Raw genomic sequence first — 8,958 nt, 5'->3', positions numbered from 1 at the left:
TAACCAGGAAGGCGCCATCATCCTGTCTAGAAACATAGACTACTATTTAAGTCTCACTTGACTGACTACACTAGAGCAAGCCCGGTCACAGGCAATTACAATGTCTGTTAGTCCGGGTGAGGAGTCAGTTAAGCTAGAACTAGCCAGCGCCAGGCTGGATAATCCATGTACGCATAGCAATTCTCTTAGAATAATACACAATTCACATAATGTTTTTTCTGTTGTGTCTGTGTCAGAGTTGGACATGCATTCTACTGAGGTGGCAAATTATGATATGTCCAGTCTATTGCAGCACCAAGCAAACAATCGGAAAATTCCCGTCATATCAATTCCTAGATATGGTCGAAACTATTTAAAGTGCACTACGCATAATAAACGCAACATTGTTAATATTGCCACTACGGATAATCTTAACAAAAACTCGTCAAAACAGCCCAATACCTATAATATGGGCTTTTTAAACATAAGATCATTGTCTCCCAAGGCGTTATTGGTTAATGAGGTCATTAGAGACAACAATCTTAACGTCATTGGTCTTAGCGAAACCTGGCTCAAACCGGACGAATTTTTTGCGCTCAATGAGGCATCTCCTCCTAACTATACGAATGCGCATGTTGCCCGCCCTCTTAAAAGGGGAGGGGGTGTCGCACTAATATACAATGAAAATTTCAACCTTACCCCTAACCTAAATAATAAATATAAATCGTTTGAGGTGCTTACTATGAGGTCTGTCACACCGCTACCTCTCGACCTGGCTGTTATCTACCGCCCCCCTGGGCCCTATTCGGACTTTATCAGTGAATTCTCAGAGTTCGTTGCTGATCTAGTGACGCACGCCGACAATATAATCATAATGGGGGACTTTAATATCCATATGAATACCCCATCGGACCCTCAGTGCGTGGCGCTCCAAACCATAATTGATAGCTGTGGTCTTACACAAATAATACATGAACCCACGCATCGCAACGGTAATACAATAGATCTAGTGCTTGTCAGGGGTGTCACCACCTCCAAAGTTATGATACTTCCATATACTAAAGTAATGTCCGATCATTACCTTATAAAATTTGAAGTTTTGACTCTTTGTCAACAAGCTAATAATAATAATAACTGCTATAGCGGCCGCAACATTAATGCTGCCACAACGATGACTCTTGCTGACCTACTGCCTTCGGTAATAGCACCATTCCCAAATTATGTCGGCTCTATTGATAAACTCACTAACAACTTTGACGATGCCTTGCGCGAAATTATTGATAGTATAGCACCGCTAAAGCAAAAAAGGGCCCCTAAAAGGCGCACCCCATGGTTTACAGAAGAAATTAGAGCTCATAAATTATCATGTAGAAAACTGGAACGCAAATGGCGCGCGACTAAACTTGAGGTTTTCCATCAAGCATGGAGTAATAGTTTAATAACTTATAAACGCATGCTTACCTTAGCTAAAGCTAAATACTACTCAAATCTCATCCGCCTCAACAAAAACGATCCTAAATTTCTGTTTAGTACAGTAGCATCGCTAACCCAACAAGGGACTCCTCCCAGTAGCTCCACCCACTCGGCAGATGATTTTATGAATTTCTTTAATAAGAAAATTGAACTCATTAGAAAGGAGATTAAAGACAACGCATCCCAGCTACAACTGGGCTCTATTAACACAAATACGACTGTATATACGACGGACACTGCCCTCCAAAATAGTCTCTCTATTTTTGATGAAATAACATTAGAGGAATTATTACAGCGTGTAAGTGGGATAAAACAAACAACATGTTTACTTGACCCACTTCCTGGGAAACTTATCAAGGAACTGTTTGTATTATTAGGTCCATCAGTGTTAAATATTATAAACTTATCACTTTCCTCCGGCACTGTTCCCCTAGCATTCAAAAAAGCGGTTATTCATCCTCTGCTCAAAAGACCTAACCTCGATCCTGACCTCATGGTAAACTACCGACCGGTCTCCCACCTTCCGTTTATTTCCAAAATTCTCGAAAAAACTGTTGCACAGCAGCTAAATGAACACTTAGTGACTAACAATCTCTGTGAACCTTTTCAATCCGGTTTCAGGGCAAATCACTCTACGGAGACAGCCCTCGCAAAAATGACTAATGATCTATTGCTAACGATGGATTCTGATGCGTCATCTATGTTGCTGCTTCTTGATCTTAGCGCCGCTTTCGATACCGTCGATCATAATATTTTATTAGAGCGTATCAAAACACGTATTGGTATGTCAGACTTAGCCTTGTCTTGGTTTAACTCTTATCTTACTGACAGGATGCAGTGCGTCTCCCATAACAATGTGACCTCGGACTATGTCAAGGTAACGTGCGGAGTTCCCCAGGGTTCGGTTCTTGGCCCTACACTCTTTAGTATTTACATGCTGCCGCTGGGTGACATCATACGCAAGTACGGTGTTAGCTTTCACTGTTATGCTGATGACACTCAACTCTACATGCCCCTAAAGCTGACCAACACGCCGGATTGTAGTCAGCTGGAGGCGTGTCTTAATGAAATTAAACAATGGATGTCCGCTAACTTTTTGCAACTCAACGCTAAGAAAACGGAAATGCTGATTATCGGTCCTGCTAGACACCAACATCTATTTAATAATACCACCTTAACATTTGACAACCAAACAATTAAACAAGGAGACTCGGTAAAGAATCTGGGTATTATCTTCGACCCAACTCTCTCGTTTGAGTCACACATTAAGAGTGTTACTAAAACGGCCTTCTTTCATCTCCGTAATATCGCTAAAATTCGTTCCATCTTGTCCACTAGCGACGCTGAGATCATTATTCATGCGTTCGTTACGTCTCGTCTCGATTACTGTAACGTATTATTTTCGGGCCTCCCTATGTCTAGCATTAAAAGATTACAGTTGGTACAAAATGCGGCTGCAAGGCTTTTGACAAAAACAAGAAAGTTTGATCATATTACGCCTATACTTGCTCACTTGCACTGGCTTCCTGTGCACTTAAGATGCGACTTTAAGGTTTTACTACTTACGTATAAAATATTACACGGTTTAGCTCCAGCCTATCTCGCCGATTGTATTGTACCATATGTCCCGACAAGAAATCTGCGTTCAAAGAACTCCGGCTTATTAGTGATTCCCAGAGCCAAAAAAAAGTCTGCGGGCTATAGAGCGTTTTCTATTCGGGCTCCAGTACTCTGGAATGCCCTCCCGGTAACAGTTAGAGATGCTACCTCAGTAGAAGCATTTAAGTCCCATCTTAAAACTCATTTGTATAATCTAGCCTTTAAATAGACCCCCCCTTTTTTAGACCAGTTGATCTGCCGTTTCTTTTCTTCTCTCCTCTTCTCCCCTGTCCCTTGCGAGGGGGAGTTGCATAGGTCCGGTGGCCATGGATGAAGTGCTGGCTGTCCAGAGCCGGGACCCCGGGTGGACCACTAGCCTGTGCATCGGTTGGGGACATCTCTGCGCTGCTGACCCGTCTCCGCTCGGGATGGTTTCCTGTTGGCCCCGCTGTGGACTGGACTCCCGCTGATGTGTTGGATCCACTGTGGACTGGACTTTCACAATGTTATGTCAGACCCACTCGAGATCCGTTGCTTTCGGTCTCCCCTAGAGGGGGGGGGGTTACCCACATATGCGGTCCTCTCCAAGGTTTCTCATAGTCATTCGCCGACGTCCCACTGGGGTGAGTTTTTCCTTGCCCGTATGTGGGCTCTGTACCGAGGATGTCGTTGTGGCTTGTACAGCCCTTTGAGACACTTGTGATTTAGGGCTATATAAATAAACATTGATTGATTGATTGATTGATAGTTAGTAGTTGAACAAAAATCGTCTACTCATCAGACGATGCTGTTTTTCTTTTGTTTCTTTTTTTCGGACTGATGCAATTTTTCCTGGCACAAACGAACGTTTTTGTGCATTTTTTTTGTAAGCTCTAACTCAGTGGTTTTTAAACTTGTTGGGGGTACCGAACCCCACCAGTTTCATATGGGCATTCACCAAACACTTCTTTAGTGAAAAATAAAATGTTGTTTTTTTTTCAAATTCAAGACAAAGTTATATGTTCTTGGTAACACTTCAGTATGGGGAACATATTCTAAGTAACAAAGACTTAATTTTGAGTTTTTTGGACACTAGGGGAACATATTCTAAGTAACAAAGACTTAATTTAGAGTTATTTGGTTAGGGTTAGGGTTTGAGGGTTAGGGCCAGGGTTGGAGGGTTAGGGTTATAATAAGGCCATGCCGAATAAGGCATTAATAAGTACTTAATAATGACTAGTTAAGAGCCAATATGTTACTAATTTGCATGTTAATAAGCAACTAATTAATGGTGAATATGTTCTCCATACTAAAGTGTTACCATGTTTTATTACTGGTGCATCCAGAAGTACGCGGATGACACATCGTCGGGTGCATCAGGGACGCCAGAGAGGAGGAGTTTCGGAGGCTGGTGAGGGACTTTGTTGTCTGGTGCCACAGGAACCTCTTGCAGCTCAACCCTTCGAAGACCAAGGAGCTGGTCATTGACTTTGGGAGGTCGAGTCCAAGGTCACAACCTATTGTGATCGAGGGAGTCGAGGTACAGACCGTGGACTCATTCAAGTACCTCGGGGTGTGGGTGGACAACAAGCTGGACTGGACTGTTAACACGGACCACTTGTACAGGAAAGGACAGAGCAGGCTGTACTTCCTGAGGAGGCTGCACTCCTTCAACGTCTGTAAAAAACTATTGTGGATGTACTACCAGTCTGTGGTTGCCAGTGTTCTGTACTACATCGTAGTGTGCTGGGGGGGCAGTATATCTAAGAAGGACAGCTCCAGACTGGAGAAACTGATCAGGCGGGCCGGTTCTACGATCGGACAAAAACTGGACTCACTGGAGACGGTGGCAGAGAAGAGGACTGTGGAAAAACTAGTGAGCATCCTGGATGACGCCAGTCACCCTCTGCATACCGTTGTCAGTAGCCAGAGGAGCCTGTTCAGTGCTAGACTGCTTCATCCCAAGTGCAGGACTAATAGACTAAAAAACTTATTTGTCCCACACGCCATTAGACTGTACAACTCCTCTCTGGGAGGGAGGGGGGTATTAGAATGACGGGGGATGCAAAACAATAACAGTGTAATACGTTTTCATAACATGGTCACTAATGCCTAGTTTCTCTTGTTATATTCTTATTTTACTGTTATATTTGTATTCTCATTGATGCTTTTTGTTTTTATTCTATTGTAATATTTCTCTATTTTGTTTCCATCTATACCCCCATTATTTACTTTTTTAAATTCGATCTCAATTCTGTACACTGCTGCTGGAATTTTAATTTTCCTGAGGGAACTCTTCTGAAGGAATCAATAAAGTACTATCTATCTATCTATCTATCTATCTATCTATCTATCTATCTATCTATCTATCTATCTATCTATCTATCTATCTATCTATCTATCTATCTATCTATCTATCTATCTATCTATCTATCTATCTATCTATCTATCTATCTATCTATCTATCTATCTATCTATCTATCTATCTATCTATCTATCCATCCATCCATCCATCCATCTATCTATCTATCTATCTATCTATCTATCTATCTATCTATCTATCTATCTATCTATCTATCTATCTATCTAATGAACTGTGCATGAACATCACCTTATTCAAACAACAAAACCAACACAGTGCATAAACTCACAACAAATTACACACCTGCAAATCAGTCTGACTTCTGCTGTTGCCATATCCGTAAAACGCCGATAGGGAGAAGTTTTTATTTACATAATGAGTCGGGTGTGTTTTGACCTCCACCGAACCCCTGAGCCGTTCGATTGTAAATATAGGGTTTTCATATCTGTAGTGTAGAGGCTCATGGGATTTGTGAGGATCAAATGAAAATGAACAATCTCATGATTATAATGAGTAGCCCCTAACTTGTTTGCATAAATTGCCTCTGTGGTGTAAATAAGCAAGGCGGTGCCTTATTTTTTATTTATTTTATTTTATATATTTTTATCCATCCATCCATTTTCTACCGCTTGTCCCTTTTTGGAGTCGCGGGGGGTGCTGGAGTCTATCTCAGCTGCATTCGGGCGGAAGGCGGGGTACACCCTGGACAAGTCGCCACCTCATCGCGGGGCTTTTAAAAAATTATTAAACCAACATAAAACACACAAGATACACTTACACAGTCCAGATTATGTCCAGGTCTGGCTCAGTAATACACACCTTCATTAATGTACAGGTGCGCGTTCAAGTACGCAAGTGTCATGAACATTTTGTTCCTGCTTTGGCTGGTGTAGTTAGTAGTTGAACAAAGATCATCTACTCATGAGATGATGCTGTTTTTCTTTTGTTATTTTTTTTTCGTACTGATGCAATTTTCCTGTCATAAACGAACGTTTTTGTGCTTTTTTTGTAAGCTCTAACTCAATATAGATATTGTATTAATCTTGTAAATATAGGGTTCTCATATCCGTAGTGTAGATTAGTTAGTAGTTGAACAAAGATCGTCTACTCGTGAGACGATGCTGTTGTTCTTTTGTTTCTTTTTTCGGACTGATGCAATTTTCCTGGCACAAACGAACGTTTTTGTGCTTTTTTTGTAAGCTCTAACTCAATATAGATATTTTTTAATCTTGTAAATATAGGGTTCTCATATCTGTAGTGTAGACTAGTTAGTAGTCGAACAAAGATCGTCTACTCATGAGACGATGCTGTTGTTCTTTTGTGTCTTTTTTTCGGGACTGATGCAATTTTCCTGTCACAAACGAACGTTTTTGTGCTTTTTTTGTAAGCTCTAACTCAATATAGATATTGTTTTAATACTGTAAATATAGGATTCTCATATCTGTAGTGTAGACTACAGTTAGTAGTTGAACAAAGATCGTCTACTCATGAGACGATGCTGTTTTTCTTTTGTTTGTTTTTTCAGACTGATGCAATTTTTCTGGCACAAACGAACGTTTTTGTGCTTTTTTTGTAAGCGCTAACTCAATATAAATATTATTTCAATCTTGTAAATATAGGGCTCTCATATCTGTAGTGTAGAGCAGGGGTCCCCAACCTTTTTTGCACCAGTGACCGGTTTAATGTAGGCATTATTTTCCGGGACCGGCCTTCCATGTCAATCAATCAATCAATCAATCAGCTTTATTGTCCATTCTTACATGTACAAGACACATAAGAACTGAAATTACATTTTCGGCACAATCCCGCTAAGAGCAGACATACGTTACAGGGAGACAAGACGGGACCGCCAACGGATCAGCCTCACTTAGGCGCTCCTCAAAAAGGTGGGAAAAAGGTGACATTGGGGGGAGGGGGGAAGTAAAAAAAAATATCAGTCTGAGGCTGGACCCTCAGGAATGGTCCAGACTGAGTCCGAGGAAAAAAACCTCACATAGCATGGCACACATAAACAAGGTACATTTAATCACAACAACTCGCAACAAAGTCATCCAACAGGACCTTGGAGGCCAGCAGCTGCTGTTGAGCGCTGCTCAGCCCCCACAACCCCGGAGGAATAAAGCAGTGGTGAAGGCGTTGATTTGGGGAGGGGTATGTGCGTGCATGTATGCCCAATTAACTTGGGTGAGATGTTGGATTGTCTTTATGGGCCGAGGCCGGCCCCAAGAGTTCAAGAGTCCGACCCAGGTGCTTTTGAAGAAAAGGGAAAGGTCAAAAGCGTCCATCTTTGAGGAGTCCTCGGGGGAGTGTTTTCAAACAGCCTGTTCCTCAAGGCCATTCGAGGGAGTCAAATCGTAGATTAAGATGTTGTTTTTTCTTCGAGCAGTCAAAACAATGACATTCCTGCTCTATATGCTGGCTCTGACAATTCCAATTTATTCTTTCTGTAACATCATCAAGATGGAATCTACCTTGCGATTCAAATCAGCAATCGCTCCAGTCTGTGATCCCACAGCACGACCCAATCCTTCCATTGCGTTGAACAGCCTGTTGGCCCCTTGAGTGGCTGCCATCGTCTTCCGAATTTGACGATACACCAGAGCAATGCCCAGCCCAATCAGCAAATGCCCTGCGATCACAGCTCCAAATAGGTAGATGTCTTCCACGTCCTCGATGGAAAGGACTGAGAGGCACATGATTCTCCAAGTATTCCAGGAATCTCTCACGTACCCCGCAGCAATGGTTCCATCAGGGCAGCCAGGCTCCCCCGAGCCTCTTTTCCTTGTCGAAAAGACTGTGTCAATTGCGTCGAGAGTCCAGTTGATCAAATTCATTTTGATGTTTAGATTTGAGGACAGCTCAAGAAAAGAGGCTTCAAAATAGTTCAGACAAGACAAAAAACAAAGAGAGCAAGCAGGGAAGGAGGGAGCGGAGAGAGATGCGACCGCCCTCACCAGTGGCAAGACAGAAAAAAATGTGTGGCGGATAAATACATGTATGTCAAATAAGTGCATGAAAAATGAATATAGACTTAGACTTAGACTTAGACAAACTTTAATGATCCAAAAGGGAAATTGTTCCACACAGTAGCTCAGTTACAATGATGGAAAGTGTAAGGATGGAAAGGACAATGCAGGTATTAAATGCAGCCAGGCCCAAGCACTTTGTGTGAGGCAACAGGCAACAATCAAGTGGTGGGTGAAAAAGAAGAAATCAACTTAAGTTTATCACATCTTGAGCATGCCGTCTCTTTTGTTTTTCAGGCCGAGGTGAGTGATTGCGACTCAGCAGAGGAGACGGATGATCTGCAGGGACTGCGGAGACAAAAAATTAAGCTGCAAATTAAAGTGCTGCAGCTCCAAGAGGAGTACTACAGCTTGGCTTTAAAAAAAAGAAAAGATACCGAGTGACTAATAAAATGAATTGATAAAAGCCACTGTATCGATGATTTATTGTTCTTACCCAAAGTGGAGGTTGGCGAAGTATTGTCTGAAGGCTGCCCCATCACATGGATGGATGTTGCCAGAGACGCTCGCGTCTCCATCTCCTCCTTCATCGTCATCATC

The sequence above is a fragment of the Entelurus aequoreus genome, linkage group LG02 (genome assembly GCF_033978785.1).
Source record: "Entelurus aequoreus isolate RoL-2023_Sb linkage group LG02, RoL_Eaeq_v1.1, whole genome shotgun sequence".
In the NCBI taxonomy this organism is placed as follows: Eukaryota; Metazoa; Chordata; class Actinopteri; order Syngnathiformes; family Syngnathidae; genus Entelurus; species Entelurus aequoreus.
Note: the sequence above shows the minus strand (reverse complement) of the source record.